At 40.0% G+C, this 20,360-nt stretch overlaps 1 protein-coding gene across 32 annotated transcripts in view; it reads right to left on the reverse strand.

The window, feature by feature from the left end:
* The window catches only part of map2 (microtubule associated protein 2), a 331,665-nt gene that overhangs the window by 168,589 nt on the left and 142,716 nt on the right, over nucleotides 1-20,360 (reverse strand). For 3 of the 32 annotated variants that reach the window (XM_062961288.1, XM_062961301.1, XM_062961411.1), the window contains exon 4: nucleotides 17,295-17,358. The exons of 26 other annotated variants lie outside the window; for them this stretch is intronic. The gene's annotated coding sequence lies outside the window, so the exon portion shown is untranslated. Of the gene's footprint in view, nucleotides 1-17,294; nucleotides 17,359-17,702; nucleotides 18,023-20,360 lie in introns of those variants that run through there. 3 more of the 32 variants (XM_062961312.1, XM_062961319.1, XM_062961307.1) reach the window with 2 other exon arrangements.

Below are 20,360 nucleotides of genomic sequence, written 5' to 3' on the forward strand. Positions count from 1 at the left end.
GTGGAGGCTCCTTCCTTGGAGGCTTTTAAGCAGAGGCTGGATGGCCATCTGTCGGGGGTGCTTTGAATGCGATTTCCTGCTTCTTAGCAGGGGGTTGGACTAGATGGCCCATGTGGTCTCTTCCAACTCTACTATTCTATGATTCTATGATTCTATGAAATACTAATTTAGCATTTATAGTGAACAGCCATTACCTCATTATGCCAGAGAACTAGTAAATCCATTCACTAGCAATTCTGCTCACCCTTTTGGCACTGCTGAATAAAGAACACCCTACAACCTCACTTCTTAAGTGGTTTTCTTGACAGTTTCAAGAGTCAAGATGACCTCAGCCATTTTAATAGACTCATAATATCAAAACAGGAGACTTAAAAACTGCTACGACCTAGCTGCCAGTTAAACAAATTCCTCCCAGCTGAATCAAGTAAAGTTATAAACAAGGTGACAATTTCTGTCCTCAGGTTATACCCTGCAACTCACTCTGATGCTGACTGCCAAATCGTGTTTTGTTGAAACAGCAAAGCATTTCAATTTAATTATTTATGTGCATTCCCTTGTAGACATGTTCAATTAGTAATGCCTTAAACTTTCAATCCTTTTGACAGGCTCACAATATATGTCTGACCCTCACGTTTGTACTTTATACTACCCATCCCTGAATGGGATCCAACAACAACTCTGAAATGCCCCCACCATTTTATCTGTGAAGATTGCAATGAAAAGTGGTCATAAATTCAGTATGAAAACAGGAAAAATGATAATCACATTGAGCAGTGATACCATCACATGCTGGTATAATGATAGAAAAGTTATTTTTATTGGGTTAAAGATCTTTTTTTTTCAGTTGGTTGGTATTAAAGCAGCAAACAAGATGGGGTGAACTAGGTCAGAAGACCCCTAGATTGTTTGGATCCAGACTATCTAAAAGGTTCTCCCTAAATAAGATATTTTAAGATTCTTGGAGAAAGGCTTTCTTTCTTTCCCAGCACAATCTCAGGCAGGTGATAAGACAAGAAAGAGAATGTTTTCCATGGCTGCTCCTTGCTTTCATTCTGACAGCATGCAAACTCATTTTTATTTAGGCAGACCTTTTTGTGCTTTTTAATCATATGGCAAAATAATGTTGGAAACATTTGTACCATGTATGTTTCTGAACTATATTTTAATGCAGTGGTTCTCAATCTGTGGGTCACCAGATGTTGTGGCCTTTAACCTCCAGAAATCCTAACAGCTGGTAAACTGGCTGGGATTCTAGAAGTTGTAGGCCAAAACACCTGGGGACCCAACAGGTTGAGAACCACAGTTTTATTGGATTTAAATTTGCTTTTGACTATCTGCTTGTATTGCTAAAGGTAAAAGGTAAAGGTTTCCCCTGATGTTAAGTCCAGTCGTGACCGACTCTGGGGGTTGGTGCTCATCTCCATTTCTAAGCCGAAGAACCAGCGTTGTCCATAGACACTTCCAAGGTCATGTGGCTGGCATGACTGCATGGAGCGCTGTTACCTTCCCGTCGGAGCGGTACCTATTGATCTACTCACATTTGCATGTTTTCGAACTGCTAGGTTGGCAGGAGCTGGGGCTAACAGCGGGCACTCATTCCGCTCCCGGGATTTGAACCTGGGACTGCTACTATTGTTTATTTTTTATTTTGTAATATAGCATTTTAATCAACTTCTATTTCAAATTATTGTAAGACACTCTCCTGCTGTCCCTCAGCAGGAGAAAGGCAGGGTATATAAATTGAATTAAAGAAACAAACAAAGCACTAGGCTAAAGAGAACTTGGGAAAATGTCACCGTATTAAAAACTGCTCTGTTCACTCTGAAAACATATGTAAATAATTACTGATATAACTACTACTTTAATAATTTGTTCTACACTGACCATTTTGTTCACAAATACAAGAGTCAGTAGTCAGTCTGCATGGAGTTTCTTTGCAAATATTTTTAACTGTTTCCGGTTTACTTTTTCAAACTGCCTTAAGTCTTACGCTTGGGAAACAGGTGTGACAGCAATGTTAACAAAAACAACATTTTTTGCAAATGTCTACTACACCAATGTTTCCTATTATGCAGCATAGTCAAAATCCTTGGGAAACAAAGAATTTCCAATAAGCCTTTTCTCCCAGAAGCTCAACTTTTCTCCCGAAGCCCAACTATAACTCTGAAGACAGTATAGCAGACAAAAAGTTATAGCAGTGGCAAATGAGCAACATTATCACTGAGTACTTAATAAGAAGGAAGGGGGAACTTGTGGGCTATTCTTCTACACAACCATATAACCCAGAATATTAAGGCAGAAAATCCAATATCTGCTTTGAACTGGGTTAACTGAGTCCACACTGTCATATATTCCAGTTCAAAGCAAAAAATGTAGGATTTTATTCAGCTGTGTGGAAGGGGCCTTAGACTACAACACTAGAGGCAGAAGGGTTAGAGGGCTCTTCACTGCTTATAGCTACCGTGTTTCCCCGAAAATATGACAGTGTCTTATATTAATTTTTGCTCCCAAAGATGTGCTAGGTCTTATTTTCAGGGGATGTTTTATTTTTCCATGAAGAAGAATTCACATTTATTGTTGAACAAAAAAAAAAAAAAAGAACATTTATTATATACTATACAGTAGTTGCCATCACAAACCAGCAAGACCAGACAAACTGTGAATCCTATCAATAATTTCTTGTTACTACCATTATTTCCATGTACAGCTGGTATGTACATTTACCAATTCTGCATGCTCTGGTGTTCTGTTTGGCAGGCACCGGGCATGCTTCCAAACAAAAACTTTACTAGGTCTTACTTTCAGGGGAGGCCTTATATTTAGCAATTCAATAAAACCTCTACTAGGTCTTATTTTCCGGGGATGTCTTATTTTTGGGGAAACAGGGTAAGTAACAGCAAACATTTACAGGTTTCCCCTTCTTATCTGATGGGTCACAGATCAAAGCACTGTCAGAAAGTGGAATCAGTTGAAAAGTAGAACCCCCTTTTAAAGCTTGTGAATGCATTTTGGCTGCTGAAAAGTATAAATAACACATTATCTCTCATTTCTAAATTCATGCAAAAGCTAAATAACACACACTCTCACACACAAGTACGGTTGAATCAACAAAAGTTTGCCTTTAATATCCTCCTCTCAGTCCAGTCAAGATTCAGGCAGATTGAAGGAGTCCCCAATCTTAGAAATACCATTAATGACTAAAGGTAGACTGGAAACAAACTGCAGGGAACTCTTTCTACTATCTGACTGAATGATCAAAGTCTGAATACAGATTGAAGCAACACTAGTCCACATCCTCCAGTCCACAAGGCAGATAATAAAAAGTGATGGGAGTTGTCATTCAATAACATTAGGGGACCCAAACTGGGGAAAAACTAAAAAGCACCAACCACAATGCTATATATATTGTATCCACGGATTCTCCATTCACGAATTGATTAAATGGCTCTTCGAAGGCGAGCATAAGGCTGATGTGGCCCATGATGAAAATGAGTTTGACAGCCCTGCACTAAATTGTCAAGACAAAGAGTTATTCTATATGAAAACCTTGTGTTTTTAATGGAAATCAAACTGTTGCTTATTGATTATCTCTAGCTGGCTGGTAGAGCCCATGTGGAGAGAGTATCCACTTTAAAAGAGTTATCCAATATGTTGGACATACTTTAGAGATAGGGTTCAATGCACTAGATGTTAAAACCTGAAATAATTTCACAATATCACAATATCAGTGACATGAAAACCATGCAATGGTACTGCATCTAACTTGCTAACTACACAAGTGGAGGGTCCCCTTGGCTCAATGTTGGAGCCATGAAAAATCTGGCAACAGGAAAATAGCCTAGTTGCAGTTTCAGACATGTTAGCAGCAACATGCTGTAATACTTCAGCAGTACTCTCCAAAAAGGCAAATCAGCCTTTTTAGAAAGCCTTGCAAATGCTGATTTATCACTAGTAAATGTCTGATTTTATACTCTCTGTGTGTGTATGTGTGTGTGTGTACACACAGTCATACACATACCTATATATCCAAAAGGGATCATGAGTGGAAAAAATTGAGGGAGCCCTGCTCTAGTAAACACCAGTGCTTATTCTTGTGTTGAACCTCCCCACAACCCTTTAAGATCAGCTGGTATCAGAGCCGTAGACAGAATTTTTTTTGGGGGGGGGGGGGGTTGAAAATTTGGGGGGGGGGTTGAACCCCTAGCACCGCCCACCCCCGCTACAAACCTGTCAATATCTGATTGAGATAGTGCTTGGAGGGACTCTTAATGTTTTGCGTCTCATAGATTTAGCATGGGGATTTGGTTAACCAGTTAAAATTCATGAGTAAACCAGGGTTTTTTTTATAACCTGAAAAATTTCGGGGGGGGGGTGAACCCCTAACACCCCCCCCCCCCCTCGCTACAGGCCTGGCTGGTATTATTATTCCATTTTATAGACAAGAGACCATACTTAGACAGGGACATCTGTCTCGTTCTCTTCTTTACAAATGTCACCTTTGAGGGATCTGTGGTCCTTCAGAGATTGTGGAGCTACAATTTTCATCAGCAAGGTCTATGATGAAGATGTTGAAGTTGCAATTCAGCATCATCTGAAGGAAAACTATTCTGGGAGACACTCTCTCTTTGGACCTCATCAGATGAGGGAAATTTAGCTTCCTGGGATGCTTTTATTTATTTTTATTTACAGTATTTATATTCCGCTCTTTTCACCCCAAAGGGGACTCAGGGTGGATCACATTACACATATAAGGCAAACATTCAATGCCTTAACATAGAACAAAGACAAGACAAACACGGGGCTCCGAGCTGGCCTTGAACTCATGACCTCTTGCTCAGAGTGATTTGTTGCAGCTGGTTGCTCAACAGCCTGCGTCACAGCCCGGCCCTTACACCCCAGCTTCTGGATGGAGCCCCACGCCAGCCATCATATGACCTCATATGATTTCTTGCGAAGACCCCGCCCATAGTCAGTCTGAAAGTGTGGCCGGAGCTTCCTGTGTAGTGCTGGGTCTATTGCTGCTCCAATGGAGTCAGCACGGGTCCTCTCCAGGAGAACAACACTTCCCCCGGGTGATGGTAAAAGCCTTGCTGAGAGGGAGCTGCACGCAAGGTAACAGATTCTCCCTGCTGCCCCTCTCCTTTTGCCATGGTGCCAGGCAAAAGCAGGACGTTTTGCTTGGCCTTTGTGATGAGGCCCTTTCTCTCTTTTAGTTGTGTAAAGAGGAGAGGGGGGAAAGTTATGGTGTTTGTGTGTGTGCATGTGCATGTGTGTACACCCATGAGGAGAATGGCCTAGAAGCCAAAAGACCCCTTCTAATGATGCCCCTAGTCTTGTATCTCTAAAATTGGATGGAAATGCAGGCTGATCATGATGCACCATTTAACACAAGCAATACAATTACCATTACAACAGCAGCATTATAGATGTTGTTTTCAAAAGTAATAAGTTAGAGTTGCAATTCCGAAATCCCACCCAATTAATTACTAACTTATTTAAAATTTGCAAAAGTAATGTCTTACTTCTTGTTATGCAAAATGAACAAAAATAGTTACTTTTTATTTATTTTATTTTTATTTACAGCATTTATAGCCCGCCCTTCTCACCCAACGGGACTCAGGGCAGCTTACAGAGATTGGCAAAATTTAATGTCCAAAAGCACAATCATTAAAATCAAAACAATACATACAAATCAGTTAATAATACTATTAAAAACATTATAAGACCTTAAAAACATATATATAATTAAATCCATTAATCCATTCTTGTTTTTTGTTTTTAAACCATCCAAATACTATAAGTTACCACTCTTCTTTGTTATAGTGAGTTACTTCCAACCTTTGGAAAGCACATGAGGAAGCATATTAGAAGCATAAAAAAGGTTTTCATCCAATTAGGATGAAATTGCCTTTATACCAGATCTCCATTTTAAGAGATATTGCAAGTGTATGTGCAGAAAGACATTGTAACAGATTAATACTTCATTTTGAGAAACATCCTCCTGTAAATACAAGAGACTGAGAGGTAAGACATTTTGGGGCATAAAGAATGTGGTAATACAAAGCACTGAATATGTGTAGTACCCAGTGAAAAGCAAATAGGTTGAGACATTTGTGTGACATGTCATAATGTGAATTGTCCAACCTAATAAAACAATTTTCAACCAAAGTACATCCTGATTCTCTTAAAATGTCAGCCCACTGGGTCTCTCTGAAAGACTTTCATAGGTCTCCAAGCAAACTAAGAGATGATGATTCATTACGAAATGGAATGACTCAATCCCACTTGGTGGCCACTTGTCATCAAGTGTGATTGAAGGAAAGAAGGTGTATTTACTTTCTCCTACAAGCCTCTCCCCAGTCATGATATCACACCTCGCCTTGCCTGAAAGAGCATGGGCTCTTCTTTTGCCTCTTCATCATCTAACAGATGATGAAAGAAACAGAAAATGATGTCATGTGTTCTTAATGTGACTGAAGAAGGACAAGACAGATGTATTTTGCAGGTTCCTCCGAAAGTTCTTTCCCAGGTTATTAAAGGCTAAAATCTACTACCACTACCACCCCTGTTTGTCATTTGAAATAACTGTGCACTTGTGTACAAAAAATTACTTTGAACAAATTTGTAAGTACTCTTTAACATGCAGCTGGATAAGAGAACAACAAAAAAAAAAAAAGAATGACAAGCAACAACTTTTGTTCTGCTCACTGGGCTTGACTACTCATTATGCTGGAAATGAGCCATGATGCCTGCTGCTAACCCACCTCGGCTGATTCAAGGGTCATTTTTGTAGGTCTGCTTCCAGGAAGCAACTGCTTGGGACTATATTAAGAAATGTTTCCTAAGGCAGCACATGGTAAGCACTTTTATACAGGTTTAGCCACATGTTCAATCTCTCTCTTCAATCTTTATATTTGTGTAGAGCAAGGATGGGCAACAGAATGGGGCAATTTTCTGCCCCAGGATATTCTAGAGATCACTTCAACTGTCAAAAAATGTTTCTCCCAAACCCCCACCCAGAAGCAATCCAAGATCCACTTCTTGTTTTGAAAAAGGAAATTGCAGCTGAGTTCCAAAACCTAACTAAAAGATAAAGGAAGGAATGGATGGAATCACTACAAACACATGTAAACACACATGCATAAACTCAGGGATGGAAAGAATATTCATAATTATTCCTTTGCAATAAAAAAAGCAGATTTCTCAACAGACAGGAAACCGTGTTGGGAAAAATAATAAATCAGTGAGAATGTTGTAACTTCTGGTATTCAATGTTCTGAAGTGTTGTGGAGGAACAATTCTGTGGAGAAAACAGATGGGCTGGAATTCATGATCACAGCTATGAATGTATAGTTACACATTTGTAATTGATTCATATTCATGATCCCTACACTTTCAGTCGTGTACGGAATATGTACAGACCATAAAAGTCACTCCATCCTGATTTATCAGGCAGCAGCCAGAGCATAAGATGGGAGTTTTTTGTCTTGTCAATCCGGACACAACAGACTGGCATTTCAACCCCCTGCTGCCAGGGATCTCTGGTGAGACAGTCAGAAGTAAGATCCCTATTGTAATCCCTCCTCACACTAGAGATCCTTGGCAGGAGTGAGGTGGAAACATCAGCCAGCCACATTCTGATCAGCAACAATGAAGCCAGCACACTTTGGGGATGTTTCCCCCGTGTGATGGGGAAAGTGTCACCACTCAGGAGGCTGGCAAAACTGCATGGGGGAGGGAGGGCGTCTGTGTGATTAGGTCGATAGTTGGTAACCTGACTGGTGTATACAGGAATACAAACATAAGCCTAGATCAAATTTTCTTAACTGCTTCTCATCTCCTTTATTATATTAAACCACAGTGGGAGAAAACAGCAACACATTCCTGCTTGACATTGTCAGTGCCCCAAATTCCTCCCCAATGGACATGTTTTCACTGAGATGTATTGATCTCCTTTAAGAATCCATTTAAGCTAGTCTATACCACCCTTGCAAACTTTTAATTTATTGTTTCACATGTATCTTGCCTATCCAGCTCTGAAGATTGGATTACAGACAGAGTATAACAGACAGTGGCAAATGCACCGATGAGACCCGAGTGAAAAAAAGAAAAGCTTTTCTTGGACTGCACTTCCTAGAATCTACCAGCCAGAATGGCTAGTAACCATGCCAGTGGGGGATTCTGGGAGTTACAGTCTAAGAAATAACATTCCCAAACGCAGTGGAAAATCCATATGACTATTGGTGATCATTGTATGTTGACATGTGACTCCCAGAATTTGTGAATTCCTCTATAAAGGAAAGTAAGCACTTTCACATTTAAAGAACTGGAAAAATGCTCTGGGAGTAGAAAGAAAGAGATACTCTCCTGAAATCATTATAGAGCTCTTCTCCTCTTCAAATGACGTGAACTACACACTATATAAACTAGAATAAGAAATGTTATGCCAGATACATAGATGAATGAGTTCCTATTTGCGGAAGTCAAATGTATTGTGCAGTGTACTTTTAATGACACAGTATAATAACAGAAACAAGATTTTTAAATGTTCATATTTGCAAATAAAAATTGAATCAGATTCTATAGGAAACTTTTAATCAGTGGCAAGCAGGCCATGGTTTCCATTTGAGTCCTCTCGAAGGCACCTTCTACAATGTCCTAAATCCTAGGATCCGATCCCAGATTATCTGCTTTAAACAGGATTATATGAGTCTCCAGTGCCAAATAATCTGGGACAATCAGATAATCTGAGATCAGATCCTGAGATATAAGGGCAGTGTGGAAGAGGCCTCAGTCTTTTCTTCTGGCACCCTGTTATTTTTCTCTCTGGCATGTACCCACTGAATTGTTACACAGAGAAAATCCTAGGTTCAATTTAAGGGCTGGAAGAATGCTCACCTGAAAACCCAGTAAGCCACTGCTAGTTTGTGTAGATGACAATGAGCCAAATGGACCAATAGTCTGTCTCAGGGATGTGAGATGCTATCTTTTACTTTGTCACATGAATGCTGTCCTGACCTTGAAGAAAAACATGGCAAAAATCAGGATAAAGTAAAATGTGGGTATGAAGTAAGAGGTTGCAACACTCCCTTTGTAACTGAAGATAGCATTATGAAGCACAAATTCGGTGACTTCACTAGTTTCAGAAGTATTCCTCTCATGCATTTTTGCATCTGAAATTTTTGAGTCTGAATTAAATATTGCTGCCACCTCAAGGGAGTTTTTATGAACAATTTGGATGGGAAAGAATATAGGACAGTGAAGCATCTGCTAACAATACTGAATACAGGACATCAGCTATGATCTCAGAAATCCACCTGTTTTTGCTGCTTTACTGGGTTTTTCAAACACTGATGCAATGGGACACCAGTGTTCTCAATCGTATGGAAAGCCACCACTTGTAAAGGAGGTTCTCAACATTAGACTGTCCCTTCCATCAGGTGAGAGCAATATCATGGAAAGGAGTGTGGTACAGCACTCCTCTTCCTCAAGTGTCAAAATACATAGATGCACTCTGTCCTGTTTCACCAACTGGTTAATAACTTGGTTTAATGCTTCCTTTTGCTAGGCCACTTAGCTGTCAACACCTGATATCTTAGGACAGGATCCAGACAGTGAGGATGAACCAAGACCCTGCAGGGTAGCCTTGGCAAGGAACCAAGTTTTGTTTCCTATCTACAAAAATAAGAGTAAGAATTTGATTCTAGTGAAATGACATACTTGCCCCGAACACTGTAAATGAAATTAAGGAGACCATAAACACCAACTAAATTAATTCATTACTGAAAAGAACCCCTGTGGCAGTACCACTAGAAATATGCACAGCTTCAAATAAAAACAACGGAAGATTTTTCTTCTGATCAGAATTAAGATATAACATGATATAACAGATGCAGTCTAGCCTACTAGACATGATAACTATTGCATGTATGAAGTCTGGACCAGGGGATGAAAGTGGGACTCCAGCCTCACCAAGGCTAGTCTGAGGGAGATGAACCCCTCCCAGTAACATGGGCCACTCAAACTATAATATAATTGATACTCCCGGGCCTGTACATGATGAATTGGAAGTGTACTAAAGGATCGAGCAGTAAAAGATATTAAGGTAGCTATTGTCTTTGAGCCGTTTCAGGCATAATAAGCCCTGCCTACAATCTGTGCTGTGCACACTTACTTGGGAGTAAACTACATATTGATTGTGTTTTTCCTGCATGGCAGGGAGTTGGACTAAATGGCCCATGCGGTCTCTTCCAACTCTATTATTCTATGATTCTATACTGAACACATGGGAGGGTGCAAAACTGTGGATATAAGAGTACAGGCAGTGCCGGAGTTACAAACAGTGATGTACAAATTACTCACAGTTATGAATGGGGGTGAGACAACAGAAAGTGAGAGAAATCCTTCAGCAGGGGAATTTGCTCCTGAAAGTGTTATCATGGGCAGGCCCGTAGCCAGGATTTTGATTCGGGGGGGGGGGGGGCTCAGTCTGAGTGAGAGAGGATCTACCCTAACAAACCTTTTGTATCGTTTTCGCAATACCCCCATGCATATGGGATATATTGAGCATGGCAATCAGATCATGATATGAATAAACATAACAGTACCAGTAAGGCCTTCTTGCAGACCACCGTGAGAATTTCGGGGGGCTTGAAGCCCCTCAAGCCCCCCCCCCCCCTTGCTACATGCCTGATCATGGGGAAAAGGGTTCTCCACTGAAGCGTATAACCAATCTTTGTTTATACCACAAGCCATTTTTTTTTCAAAATCCAATGATCACAAGGGACAGAAATGACCTCATCACAAAGGCCAGGTGAAGCATCCTGCTTTGCTGGCAAACAGAGAGGGTAGTGGGACGAATCTGTTGCCCTGTGCGTGGCTCCCTTGTGGTGACACTTTCCCCATCACACATGGGAAGCATCTCCCAAACAGGGCAGAAGTATGCTGGCTCCATTGGAGCCAGCACAACATGAACAGGCTCCCATGTTGGGAGATGGAGGCGAGGCTTCCGCTGAAAGTCACATAACATTATGTGATGGCCAGCATGGGGCTCCATCCCCAATACAGGATGACAAAACTGCCCTGTCTGATGAGGCTCAAGGTGAAGTGAAATCTTCAGAACAGGGGCACAGACAGCAAAACCAGTACCACAGGAGTGTCAACCCTTCCCTGTGCTATCCAAAGCTAACAAATATATACTTTTGGCTGGAGTAACACTTAAAAAATGTAGCAGGTGGGTGTCGCTTTGAAAATGTTTTGAATTAGAGAGAACAGTAAAGAATGTTATATTTATTTTGCGCAAGCTGTCATTTGAATACAGATCTAGGCACGTTTCATTACTTTTGATTGTATATTTGTGATTGTATATTAGACCGTTTGTGCCAAATAATTTAAAACAAATTTTAATGTATCTGTTCCAAATTACATACAAATTCAACTTAAGAGCAAATCTACAGATGGCCGCACACACCCTTAAAAACAATTTCAGGGTCTCAGGCAGCTTGCCTGTACTAAGATCTGTACAGGTTTTCCTCTTTTAAGTTTCTGGTACAGATACTAAAAACACAGTTTACCTCCTCTCTGTCCATGGGATAAGCAGGGTTTACTAAAATCTCTCATAACAAGGTGTTTCTGTCACACAAAAGCAATTGTCCCATTCATTATGCTTTATGCATCTCAGACAAATTTGTTTTTAATTAAGGGTGAGTTTTGCAGGTGCTACTGTGCATGACATGACATCTCTACTTCTCGGAGATTTATGTCGTAGGTACAAGCGGAGACTTTCTGCCTCCTTTGCCAGTGCTGCAGCAGAATCCCGAATGACATCATCAAGGCCAAGAATGATTGGTAAACACTAGCGAACCTTGAAGCACAAGTTTGGAACATTTTTAAAAAAGATGAATTATTATGGAAACTGCTGCTTCAGCTTGTTGCTTGCAGTTGCGGCAAGTTAAAATTTAGAAAGGGAAGATAAATCACTGCTGTCCGGCCTTAGATAAATCGAGGAGGACTTAAGGGCACATTTCCTAATTCATATCTTTCAGCCTTGATGCTTCCTAGTGTCAAAACATATCACAAAGGAAATAGTTGTAGGGAATTCAATGGAGAAAAAAATGCAACAACAAATGAAATAATTATGTTTGACGATATGGGGTGTATCAAAAGGGTGTTGGACCTTAATATCAGTGATCCCCGAAAGCAAATATGATTAATTAGACTATGACTATGATATAGCAGGATCTGATTTTGAAGGATATACACTCAGCAACAGGAACACTGCAAGTTCTCTTGATGATTTGTTGGGCCCCAACTACTGTAAGTTCTCTCCTAATATCTGACCATGCTGGCAGGGACTGACAGAGCCAACACTATCTGAAGGGAATCTTTCAGTGTAAGCAGTAGAGGTGGAAGAACTGACATTTAAAAACTTGTGTCACTCCAGAGTCCAGGTTTTGTCAGGGGAAGATCTTCCTAAACTATGGGCAGTCTGAGACCCACACAGCCAAGACATACAAGTGATATGCAAATGTGTGTAACCTGTAGCTAGTGAAAAGTGCTTCCTGGGCATTCAGAGGCAGAAAGGTGGCAGGCAATTTGATGCTCAGCCTTTTCCTTGTCTCCCAATTCCCCATTCCAGTCAGCAAGAGGGGAGAGACATTATTATTCTCAGCAAAGTGCAAAGCAAGTTTGTAGACATTTAACTCATAGAAACTCCACTGAACAGACTGGATGGTTTAAGAATAAGCATGCACAGGATTGATGAATAAACTTAACAATTATCCTCTGTGGTACAACTTTAAGTGTGGCCATCCAGACCTTGTTGAACTACAACTGCCATCATCCTGTTATATAGCTGTGAAGACTAGGCTGATGCAACACTTCCTTTGGCAAGTCATTTCTTTGTGTTTGTGGAATGATCATTATTCAATGAAGCTCAGGCCTCATGTACACTGACCACTGAATGCAGTTTTAAAGAGGTACTGAAGAAAATGGTTTCTCTGTGCGGATGATTACATAGCAAATACTGAATCAGTTAGAGAGTCAGGTGGTGATTACACAAACCACAGAGAAAAGATGTACATTAAGGGCTTTTTTTCACACCCTTTTGTGAGAGTTGAATGGCTACTGCAGTTCAAAGCCAAGTTTGAATTGCAGCAACCAGTCAACTCTCAAAAAAGTGTGGGAAAGAAAGCCCTTAATGTGCTAGCTTTGAACTGCTTTATATGGTCTGTGTAGGTGAGACCTCAGATAATACCAAATGGGAAAGGCCCTTTGGCAGAGATTGTCAACAACTAATGCTAGTTAGATTGTCACAAGGGTGGAAGAGTGGTGTTGAGGTCACATGGAGAACCACAAAGCTGTTTTAGTGGCCTTTGATCTTTCCAGATTCTCTAGAGTAGGGGTCCCCAAACTAAGGCCCAGGGGCTGGATGCGGTCCTCCAAGGCCATTTACCTGACCCCCGCTCTCAGTTTTAGACTTAGGCTCATCCAAAGTCTGAAATGACTTGAAGGCACACAACAACAACAGTTCTAATTAACTTGACTGCCTCATTGGCCAGAAGCAGGCCCACGCTTCCCATTGAAATCCTGATAGGTTTATGTTGATTAAAATTGTTCTTATTTTTAAATATTGGATTGTTCTTTCATTGTTGTTGTCTTTTTGCACTACAAATAGGACATGTGCAGTGTGCATAGAAATTTGTTCATTTTTAAAAAAATGATAATTTAGCCCTTCAACAGTCTGAAGGATTGCAGACCAGCCCTCTACTTAAAAAGTTTGGGGACCCCTGCTTTATAGTACCCTTTTTTCCAGAGTCAAAAAAGGGTGAAGTGCTCATTCTGGAAGCCTCCTTGAGAGGTTATCTTCCTTTGAACAGGATGCAGGACCCAACTGCAAATGTTTGATTTAAAAAAGAAAACCTTCAAAACCAAGAGGTGGACATCCAACCACTTTCAGGCTTTCAGGGAGCATTTTAAATAGTCAAAGGAGTCCTCAGAAGTCTACGTTTTTTAAACATGGTTCTCAAGCAATTTTCACCCACTGGATTTGTTGCTGTTGTGTGCCTTCGTGTCATTTAAGACTTATCACGACTCTAAGGACACCCTTTAATGGTGTTTCCTCTGATCAGAAAGAATTTGCCTTCATCTTCCTTTGAGGCTGGGAGAGTGTAACTTGCCCCAGGTTACTCCATGAGTTTCAATGCCCAAAACATCACACTGACTCTTGCCAGTGGATTAAAGACAGTATAAGGAAAGAAATTAGACATTATTCAAAATGTCAGGCCAGTACCATATAAAAACTTTCAACATTCACATGCTTAGAGAACCAGATGAACATTAAGATAGTGACAAGGTGCAAGGGACATGTGGAGATGAGCCCAAAAAGCAGGTGGTGATTGTGAAGCCAAAGAGTTTGTCTCATTACTCAGTACTGTTCAATTATTTGGGAGGAGGCCACAAGTGGGCGCTAGAGAGAGAAGGATAGTCTGTTTTACGGGAGGGGGAGAGTTGAAGGAGGAAAACCATTTCCCCATTTTTGCTAGTTATTTCCCCTCTCCCCCTTCCCATATCATAAACAGAGATTGTTTCCACGATGGGTACATGGGTGGGAGGAATAACAGGAAAACAGGGGGTAATGGATTTCCTCTTTCAACCCACTTTCCACCCCCATAAAATGAACTTCTCTCTCTAGCACCCCCTAGTGGCCTCCGCCCAGATAATGGAACAGTACCCATTTCCCCTAACTATATTTCTCAGGAATAGGGAGATCTTTTTCAACACTGGGGTTAGAATACTGCCTAGGAGACCTCTTATGGGCCAAAAGGACAGTAGCAGACCTGGCCAAAGCCCACAGTAGGTATTGCATCCCCCTCTTTCACATGCAGGTCTCCACTTATTCATATGTACACATCATTCACTCCCCTCCACCACCACCCCCCCCCCCCCCCCACACACACACACATCCACACAGAGCAATTCTGCCATGGAGGAAGCTACTTCTTAGGTACTGCCTCTCCTGGACAGTAAGTGCTCTTGATATTGGGGTTGTGTCTCAAGGAGCCAACTCGGGAAATCTGGCAGTTTTTTCAGGCATGTCGAGTCTCAAACCCATATCTTCAGGTATCACAGCCCACCTCAAACAAGGGATATCAAACACATGACCCCTCAAATTTCTTTAAAGGGTAGGTGATAGGGAACAGGTCATCCTGAGAGTTGCCACCTCAAAATATTAAGGGATCTTGAATGTCAGTCCAAGTGAACATACGCACACACTTACACATACACACACTTTGAGGGAAGATTATGGGGCCTGTCAAGGTCTTACAGGAAGGGGTCTTAAAGAAGGACCATGGCTAGGCAGCATGAGGTTCAATGAGACTGAATACCAGAGGTTCGTCAAATAAGTCACATCAGTTTTCAGAACAGCATGTCTAAAATTCAGGGATGCTAAAATCGTAAGGCTCAATACAAAGGTGCAGGCATAGCCACGGTTTGCACATAAGCACACCATACACACACAGACACCAAAAAACACACACGGGGAGCCACTTCATGCATTATGAATTAGTAAACCTGAGCTTGCAACTTAATAGACAGCTTCAGCCAATACCGAAGCTCTGACAACTAACTCTACCAGTGCAGCATACATCTTTGTAAATACAAATTCAGTATCTGTTATCTGAAATGCTTGTGACTAAAAGGGTTCCATACTTTGAATCTTTCTGGATTTTGTATACCTATAATGAGATATCTTGGAGATGAGATCCAAGCCTAAACACAAAATTTATTTATGGCTGAATCAACACTACCATATAATGTAGTTTCTGAATCCCAATTATCTGCTTTGATTATATGAGTCCACACTGCCATATAATCCAGTTCAAAGCAGATAATCGGGATTCAGAAACTACATTATATGTCAGTGCAGATGGGGTCTCAGTTTCACCTTACACACAGGCTATTTTATACACAATATTTTAAATAATTTTGTAGCTGAAACAAAGATTATGTGTGTGGACCATTAGAAAACAAAGGTGTCATAATCTCAGCCGCCATGTGGATAATTTTGGAGTATTTTAGTATTGGAATTTCTGGATAAGAGATGGTGAACCTATTTCCATTTTCATACTCACACTTCACACAAATGCTTTCTGGTTGAACAGACATAATACAGAGAAATCTTAGACCCACATATAATATGCAAAGTGCCAAATCAAAATGCAGGTGTTTTCCAAAAGGTCTCATCGAGTATAAAAGCTGCGTTCCATGCCCTTAAAGCAAATTAAAAGTGCCCAAAACAGATTAGGCCCCATTCAAAGTCCAAAACAAAGCAAAATAAAAACAAAATCTGTAATCTTTATTATAGATACCTATACATATGTATCTTTCTGTGGCATCCAAATATCTCAAGTAATGTAGACAGATGCAAAGCATTTTTGTAGCAATGAAAGGAAAGAGTGGAGGGCAAGACTATATATACGTGTGTGTGTGTGTGTGTGTATATATATGTATGTATGTGTGTGTGTGTGTGTGTGTGTGTGTGTGTGTGTGTGTATATATATATATATATATATATATATATATATATATATATATCTCAGCAACAAAATGTTTTGTAGCTGTTGTGGCAACCTGTAGGTACAGGGTCTTATAAACGGAATAAATATCAAAAAGAAGCCATATGAAGGTTTGCCATGTACCTTATATGTTTAAAAATTCAGGCTGCAAAAATCAATCACACGGATACACATATCTCATAATTACTGTAAGAGAGAGGGTTAGAAGAACTGATTTTTTTTCTCCCAATGAAAAAAATAGCAGCTGTTTGTTGCAGAACCTGGTGAAACAAGTCTATTTATTTATCTGTCTGTCTCTCTATCTATACACAGTTCGTCAAATGAATAGATTTCAACTACTGATAATTTAATTATTTTACAGCATTTTAATTTTGTCTAATACGATTCTGGACATAAATGTGTGTGCCTGCATTTCTGCAGCTCTGATGGGGGATGCAGGAACGCTAAGGTTTTTTCTCTCTGCCAACTCCAGGGAGTAAAATGACTGAGCTTTTGTGAAACCATCTCCACATATCAAGTAGTTTTTTGTTTAAAGAATACCATTATCACAATGGATAGAATGACACTCCTCGGCCAAGATGTAACACCCAAGGAATAACTATAATACAATACACAGCAGGGTGGAATGAAAAGCTATATACAGAAGATGACATCCAAATTAAACACCCTTTCCCTTATCTGAGTACACGGACAGGTGAAAATCAGAGTGTGCCTTACCTTTTGTCTGCAACCCAGTCAAACCCGACCAATATCTCACACTAGAAAGAATCGGCTGGAGGATCTGCAAGAGAAGCCACCACCCACCCAAATTAAAATCATTACACAGGGAAGGTCTGTTCTCCCATTTCAACACAACCTCCCATCCTTGCATCAGTTAAACAAAACAAATTCCACAAAAGCCCATGCAAAAAAATGGCCAAACCTCCACACATTAAAAAAAAATCTTCAGAATAGAAACAGAGCTACACCCCATGCCTTATGTGCAAAGTCTGGCTTTCACTAATATTGGCACATTCTGCACCTAATGGCAGAAAAGACTCAGCATATTGCAGGTATTTTAAAAAGGAAATCACAGAAAGCTGATGGTAAAACAAAGGGGGTGGCAGAGAAAAGGGGAATCATTACCAGCGCTGTTGCTGCAATACCACAAAGGCATATCCTTAAGTAACTGCAGCATACTCATTCTCCCAAAGCAGCGTTAATCTTCATGAGCTCACTGTCTACCTTCAGGCAGACACAGTCTGCTAGCCAACAGCTTGCAGCTTCCGTAAATGTGCCGGGAAAGAGGGAAACAGCAAATTAGAGAAAGTCCCCACAGTGGTGAAAAGGAAACGAGGCCGAGTGACAAGCACAGAGGGAGCTTGCCGGCCACCGAATTTTCCAGAAAGATGGCAAGGCAGCCAACTCCGCCATCATCCACTTACAATGGGATGCTGCGCTCGCCTCTCAGCTTAAGCAGCCTGTCAAAAGGATTCCTGGTATCGAATGCCTGACAAGCATTTTAATTGCAACCAACCAAAATGTGTCCTCAGTAATCAGGCCTCTAATCCGGAGAAGGCTGTCAAATGACTTGCTTTTATGTCACTGCCAAAAGCACACATAGACAACAGAATAATGTGTTTGATGCACATTTATGAATCCAGATTCTTTTTAAAACAGTATTTTACTCTCAGTAGCAGTACTATGCACAAGGACTATTCTACCACTCCCACCACATTTGATTTCATTTTTTTTCCTTTGTATCTTCCACGTGTTTTTGTTTTTAACTCACAAAGAAATATGAGGTTATTTCCCCCTCAGACATTAAAACAGCGGGGAAGAAAAATGTTAAAGCCACCAAAAAAAGTTGCATCTAGATTCCTGTAATACGTCAGTGTTTACTCATAGAGTGAAATACATAAATGTAATAGGCCCTTGGTATCCATTGGGTTTTGGTTCTTGGACCCCCTACAGACACAAAAATCTATGGATAATGATAATGATAATGACAACAACAACAACAACTTTATTTTTGTATCCCGCCTCCATCTCCCCAAAGGGACTCGGGGCAGCTCACATGGGGACAAGCTCAGACAACAACAGATTAAAATACAGATCAATAAATTTAAAACATAGTAACTACATGAAAACATAAAACAACATCAACAACCAATTAAAACTTAAGCAATCATAATAACTGGAAATATAGAGGATAAAATGAATGCTCGTGTCTCATTCTATACAATGGTTTAGAAAAATGGAGCCACTTCTATCAAATGGCAAAACTGAGGTTTGCTTTTGAGGATTTTGTTTTTAAAATTCTTTAAGCTATGAATCCGTGGACATGAAGTGCTGACTATACACTGGATTACCTACAAACCTTTTGCTGGGGTTTGAAAACATTAACAGCAATATGCCATGTAGGTGGGTACTGAATGAGAGTTTCAAAGATGACCTTTCCTTCGAAATCACTGCAGATTACATACATAGAAATCATTATAGTTGGTGAAATATTTTTGTTTTATTAAGCAGAAGGCAACAGACGGTGCTCCAATATTGTCTAAATTTTATTATGCTCTTTCTTTCAGAATTGAACCCCAAAATCTAATATACATTTCGTCAAAAGAAAATCTCACAACACCCTTCTATTCAGAAATCTAGTTTCAACTTTTGTTTGTGGCACAACAAATAGCTGGCAACTGGTTGGAATGTGTTTTAGAAAGATTATTTTCAATGTATTTGTTGGCTTCTTCCATTTTAAAAAGCTAAGAGAAAATGATGGAGAAAATTAATCCCCATTTAAGAATGCAATTTTATAAAATGTATCTGACATTAAGTCTATTTGGTCTAAATCCTAAAGTAATTTATCATTTATACTAGATCCACTGAATAAATAGAATGTATGTAAGAGTTTCCACTGATTCACTGGGTTTATTCTATTGAGAACTATTTGCTATAAGCTAGTGAATATGACTGAATATTCTCATTCTCGAATGAATAAGAATATAACTACAAAAAAATTTCACACATAGGAATTTTAGAAATTATAGTATGTTTGAACATTGCTGAAAACAGTAACAGAGTTTGGAAATTAATTTTTCAAAAAGTAATTGCGACACCAGCCTGCTATAGTAGTTTAAGCATTGGGTTATGACTCAAGACCAGGTTTCAAATCCTTGCTCAGCCATGAAACCCATTGGGTGAACTTGGGGAAATCACTCTCTCTCAGCCTCAGAGGAAGGCAATGGGAACCTCTTCTGGACTGATTTTGCCAAGGAAACACCATGATAAGGTCATCCTGGTCCAAAAAACAAGTCCCAAGCAACTTGATGGCACCTAACAGTCACAATTGCTATCATAGCTTCAAGGCTCCCATCACAGTTCTTATTATTATAACTATATATTTTAAAAATAAACTTTTCTGTTTTCATGTCTCAATGTTTTTCATTCTACAACACAAGGCACAGTACAAACCAGCCTCTAGATCAGGTCTTCCCCAATGTATGACGAAGGAATGTTGCTGTTCCCTTGCCTTGAGACATCTTTTCACCCAGCACCACACCAGAGTCCAGTAGTATTAATTACAGCAGTTTATTATGAAAAGCATGTACAAAAGGGAAAAAAAGCATTTCCCAAAAGAGCAGTAGCAAAAGGAGCTATAAAATAGCAATATATACAAAAGAACAATAGCCCAAAAATGGCAAGGTACATGTAATCAAAGAAGTCAACAACACAGTCATAAATCAATGAGCATAAAAGCAGAACTTTTCCCTAGGCTAAACTCTTCCAGGAACATAGGCAAAC

The sequence above is a fragment of the Anolis carolinensis genome, chromosome 1 (genome assembly GCF_035594765.1).
Source record: "Anolis carolinensis isolate JA03-04 chromosome 1, rAnoCar3.1.pri, whole genome shotgun sequence".
Taxonomy (NCBI): domain Eukaryota; kingdom Metazoa; phylum Chordata; class Lepidosauria; order Squamata; family Dactyloidae; genus Anolis; species Anolis carolinensis.